Below are 6,386 nucleotides of genomic sequence, written 5' to 3'. Positions count from 1 at the left end.
GTTAATAATTCTCAAAACTCAAATTTTTGATCATTTAATTAGAAGAGCCTTAAATTTACCATCTAAGTCATCCTTGAAGGGTAATATCTATTTATTATTTAGTTAAACAAAAGCAACAACAACAACAAAAACGAGTCTTTAAGTCCCACTAGATTGGGTTGGTTACATGAATCTTTTTCTACTAATTTACCCAATTTAGAGCATTTTTTCTCTATTAAACTTAGGGCTATTAAATCCTTCCTCGTTACCTCATTCCAAGTTATTTTAGGTTTACTCCTATCCCTTTTCATGTTATAAATCATAACTAACTCACTCCTCATGTGTGTTCTACCATATTAATATTTCAAATGTACAAACCATTTTAAGTCGTCCCCCCTTATCTTGTTTTCAATAAGTATTATGCTTAAATTATTACGTATATATTCATTTTTTACTTTATCCTTTAAAGTTAAACCACTCATCCATTTTAACATACGCATCTCAACAACTTTCATTTTCGATACATGTTGTTTATTAGTTGTCCAGCATTCTAAACCATGAAACATAGCTGGCCTTATAGTCGTTTAATAAATTTTTTCTTTCAATTTAAGTGTATTCTACGATCACAACACACCTAACGCTCTCCTTAATTTTACCCAACTCGACTTAATTTATGTATTACATCTTTTTCAATTTTCCCTGCACCTTGCATAATAGATCCAAAATATCTAAATATCTAAATCTCTCTACTATCTAGTTTAATATTCTCTATGTTGCTACTCTTTACAGTATTGAAATCGTATTTCATATATTTTGTCTTATTCCTACTTATATTAAACCCTTTAGACTCTAATGTAGCTCTCCAAAGTTCTAGTTTAGATTACACTTCGCTCCTACTATCATCAATCACGATATCATCTACAAACAACATATATCAAGGGATCGTTTTTGGATATATTCCTAATAATTTCATCAATTACTAAAACAAAAAGATAAAACTCAAAGTATAACTTTAATGTACACCTATAGTGATTAGAAACTCTCTAGAATATTATTTATTATTTAGTTGAGGAGAAAAAATATAAATCAAAATTGGTCAAGTGTTCTATTAATTAATGTTGTAAAGATATTGTTTATTATTATTTATTGTTATTACATGGATGCAAAAGATATAATATTTTATATAAAATTAATTTTATTTGAAATTATAATGTTAAATTCAAATTAATAATGTGTTTATTTTTTAATATGACAGAATATTTTCAATAGTAAATTAGACAACTACATTATTTGAATAGTCAGGTCTTTGATTATTTTAGCCCTAATTTTGGAATTTGATTATAAAGTATTTAAAATAAGTATTTGTCAAAAAAGTATTGTTAGTCTTGAATCAAAATAATTTTTTATTGAAAAATATATTTTTTAAAGTTATTTTTTAAGGAGAAATATATTAACATATATGCTGCATTAACACGGCAGCAGCAGCAGTAGCAGATCCTCCATCAGTTCTCCTCACGCAGCTACAGTTAATTCTTGTTTTCAGCAGTAACAACAATCAGTTGTATTAGCTGTTAGCAGAGTAGCATTGCAGTTAGTTGCATTCCAGTTAGTTAAGTTAGTTGTTAGTAGTAATAGAATTAGCATCAGCTGTTAGTTCTTAGTTGAAAATTAGTTTTGAGTTGTTATCTTTTATTCCTCGGTTGTTAATTCAGTTGTTGAATTATTTGTATATATACCTGTTGTAAGCTTCTCTTCATGTAATGAACAAAATTGAAATTCTTTCATAATTTGAACATGGCATCAGAGCAATTATGAATTCCTTCCGCATTTAATTTGTATCTTGTTTCTTTCTTGAAGTTTTCATGGCTTCCACCAATTCATCTTCTTCGTCTTCTACTTCCTCAAATTCATCTGCTGTGGATGATTTTATTAATCCCTATTTTTTGCATCATGGGTTTCATTTTCTTGATTTCAGATTTGGAATCTGAGATTTCAGAGCCCTTTCCTTTTTTTTTTTTCTCTCTCTCTCTGTTTCAAGAAAGCTTGAGGGTTCTTCTGTATCGCTATTTCCTATGAAGAGTTCTTGGTTCCTCCGTCGAGCATCCTGCTGTCTTCCTCGGCCGATCCTCTCGCGGCCTCGCCTCTCAGACCACTCTCCTATCCGTTTGGACGCTCTCCTCTGCAGATCCTCTCACGACCTCACCTCTCAGCCCTTGACTCTCGCTCTTGCTCTCGCAGTATAGACCTGAAGAATTATTGCAATTAAACAATAAAGGAATGAAAGAAAAGGAAATTTCAAAGGGGGACTCAGCGTCCGTTGACGAGCAACCTTCTTGGGCACGTTGACGGGGACACGTGTCTCGTCGACGAGAACTTACCTAGTGGGCTGATTTCAAGTCCTGATATTCGTTGACGAGGGTTATGTGTTCGTCAATGAACCTCCTTCTTGGACTCATCAATGAGGTGTAATGGCTCGTCGACAAGGCCATGTGGTCAGCCACCTATACATAGCCAAAAATTCATTTTCAGCGAGAGAAATTCATTTTTTTGTTTTATTTCTCTCTCTATTTCGGTCCCCTCCCCTTCTCTCTACGATTTTTGCTTCATTTCTCCCTATTTCGATGATCAGAAGCTACCACGATGATTCTGGGGAGATTCTCTACAAGTCTGCCGAAGTAGATAGTCAGTTTGGGCAACTTGGGCACCATCCCAATTTCAAGGTAAGTAGATTACTTTGGTATTTTCAGTATTACCAGGTTCATCTGAACCCAGATTTTGTGTTGTATGGGAATATACTGGTGTTTTGTGGAGTAAAATTAGAGTGTTATGATTTCAAGGTTAGGGTGTTTTTGGAACCCTACAGGCATGAGTTGAGGACCTCAGTGGTTATTTTCCAGGAACCTATGAAAATTATAGTTTAGGAAATGTAAATATGATGATTTTTTGGGAATTCGGTGTTTTAATGGGGATTTATATATATGTAATTACAGGATTTTTAGGTTGGAACGCCGAGGGCGTGAGGGTTGAATTGGAGGCAAGCCTCCCAATCAGATAGGTAAGGGAAATATGCTATGCTAGGAATTTTAGAACGTTTATCAGTAAATTATATGTTTTTCATATTATTATCACGTATACAAATTATTTGTATATTAGAAGATACAGCTTTCAGGATGTGAAATATTTATTTAAGTTGTGTGGCATGGGACATTATCAGATTAGTATAGAAATTCTATAATTTTCATATTACTATGATTTACAATATTCATGTAGAGATATGTTATATCAGATATTATACAGATAGATATATTTTACAGACAGATATATTTTGCAGACAGATATTATACAGACAAATATATTTTACAGACAGATATTTTATAACATGTACAAATTACCATGATTTCCAAAATGTTAAAGTTATAACACTATGATATACAGTTTATACAGTTCAGATATTACAGATCAGTTATTACAGTTCAGATATTACAGTATTTACAGAATAGTTTACGATGTTATGGTTATTTTGGAATCATGATGAAACAGTAAGATATATATATATATAGAAAATAGTATCTACAGTATCAGACCCTAATGAATCAATTTATGTTCAGTCAGCAGAGTACGGTACCGTTGGTATTACAGATCAGAATGCAACCACACATCTTAGATAGTGTGTGGAAGGTTTCCATCAACCGTGCCTAGAGGGATTGTAGGCTCCCTAGAAGTCTAGGTTGAGGTGGCTGGTTTGACAAGGTAGATACTAATACCGTGCCTCGGAGTGATTACAGATGGTCGGACTGAGGATTGGTAGAGTTACAGTTGACTTATCCTGGTAGGCCAACCAGAGTTAAATCCCGCCTACTGGCCGCACAACCCTGTTATGAGGGGTTAAATCATGACGTATAATTTTTTAGGGTAAATATCACAGTTATGTATACATATACAAATTTACAGATTATCAGCAGATATATTATGATACTAGAAGTATGAAAAGTAAAGAATTCAGATATTATAGTTGTATTTTAAAGTATAAATGCAAGTTGTACTATATATTGTACTACCATCTTTTATAGTATCGGATATTATCAATATAGCATTTATGAAAGTCAATTGCCACACACTAGTAATAGCATATTTCCTCTTACTGAGCATTATCTCATCCCAGTGATTTAACATTTTTCAGGTGATCCAGCTAGACGAGCAGATCAGGCTCGCCGATAGAGGGGTTGTTGCATTGCCCTAGTTGTGGGGTAAGTGTTTTCAGGGAGATGTATTTTTGGGTAGTCTTCTAGTGTTTTTGGTGGATGTTACTGGGAGAGGTGTTTTTGTGTATGTATATTTTAAGGAATTATGGAATTCTGGTATTGTAAATATGGATGTACAGTTTTATGTTTTCCACTGCATGGCTGTGCAAAATGAACAGGGTTTTCTCAGTACTCATTTGGGGCCTGAGATGTTATAGTAGATAATCCAAGGGTATCAGAGTAAAATAAAGTACATAGTAAATGTTAGATTTAGTGTATTCCCAAGAGGGGGGTGAATTGGAATTTAAAAACTATTTCCTAGGTTTGACCTAAATAGCAGTAGTACATTCATAACCTAGGGTCTGTCTATGCAGTTATGAATGTGCAGATAAATATAACGTGCAAAATTTAAAATCATGCACAGCATTCACCAACTATAACATACACGTGTAAGACTGTAAATTGCAGAAAGATAAACAGTGCACACACGATATTTTATCAGGGTTCGGCCAATACTGCCTACATCCCTGCCTCTAGCTCGCAAGCTCGAAGATTCCACTAATGCTCACTTTAACGGGTGAAGCGACATCGATTACAACCAGGTCAATTAGCACATGGCTGACCTCAACCTTTACAAATTCTCCTTATGAGGTGGAGAAGGCCCTAGGTCAAATTCACAGGGCTGACCCCAACTGATCCTTTCTAGCTAGATCAAGCCCCCCTCAGGCCACGCCTGAAAATACAATAGTATTTTTCACAACATGACTAGTACATTGATTATGCTTTCAAGTAAAGCAAATATGTACCCCAATATGCACAATATACTCAATCAATCACACATCAATAATATAGGAAATGTAAGCTCAGTGATGTGTATTTTTGTGCAAGCTACACTCGACAAGATATGATCGCAAGAATGCTTAGGAGTATTCTAATCAAGCTATTTCTTTGAAATAAGTTATATCAAATCTCAATAATGAATCAGAGTTTCAAAGATGCTGCAACAATCTTTAAATCAACTCAAAAATATTTTCTTCAATGAAATATGCTTAAGAGTTGTTTGAAAGAATGATATAGCTTGTTACAAATATTTTGCACAACAAAATTAAGCTATAAGAATCTTTGCAATGACAATACAAATATCCTTAAGCTACTAGGTTTTTCCCAACACAAGATTTATTAAATAAAATCTGTGAGAAAACCTTGCTTAACTCCCCAAAATCAATACCAATCTACCAAACAAAGTAATGGGAGTATGAGCAATAATACTAAGCAATAACCCAAGCAAGAACTCTCACGAAGCTAAGATTAATCAATGGAATGAAGGTATGAGAGTGTTTGGAAGTATTATAGACAAAATGGGATTTTGGGTTTGAGAGAATTTTGGCTAATGATTTTTCTTAATCTCTCCTTAATCCACACAAATGAACCTATATTTATAGGCTAGGGTAAAATTATAATCGTTTGGGACATGTTGGTAATTCTTAGAAAAGTTCTAAAATGTTTAAATAAAATTAACCCAAAATAACTTGTATTTACCATAGTTAAATAATTTTTAACCCGACACGGTTCGGGTGGCTGAGCCATGATTCGGTCGCTTAAACAGACACAATAATAAAAGGTTTTTAAATAGGTTCGGCAGCCGTAGTTTCAATTCGGTAGCCTGAATCAAAGTTAGAAACATTTTTTTGTAAATTCGAGTGCTCGGTCATAGGTTCGGTAGCCCAAACTCGTGTGTTCGGTTGCCCGGGACTCAATTTGAACTAAATAGCTCGGTAGCCCGAGTTGGTGAAATGTCCTTTTCAGGTGGTTCGGGCGCCCGTGGAAGGTGTGCACAATTTTGTTTGATCACCCAAAAGCCTAAGTCAGCTGTTGACTTCTCAACAGTTTGGGCGTCCGAGGAGTTTTTAACTCTTGGGGTTCGGTCTCTAGGGCTCTCTCAAGTTCCCTAATATTATTCAATTTAGTGCATTTTTAACACTCTTGTATTTTGTATGATATGTGTGTGAGTATTGGGACCTAGAGACATACTATGGTCTTACTGAGGCCATTTTGAGATAGTCCCAAAAATTCGGCATCAGTCGACCGAAGAAGGGTGCTCTAAGGTCATTCAGTCCCTATGGTCAATCTTCGGTCATTTTGAGCTTGCAAAACCTACATGCATAA

This window comes from Malania oleifera, chromosome 5, assembly GCF_029873635.1.
Source record: "Malania oleifera isolate guangnan ecotype guangnan chromosome 5, ASM2987363v1, whole genome shotgun sequence".
Taxonomy (NCBI): Eukaryota; Viridiplantae; Streptophyta; class Magnoliopsida; order Santalales; family Ximeniaceae; genus Malania; species Malania oleifera.
Note: the sequence above shows the minus strand (reverse complement) of the source record.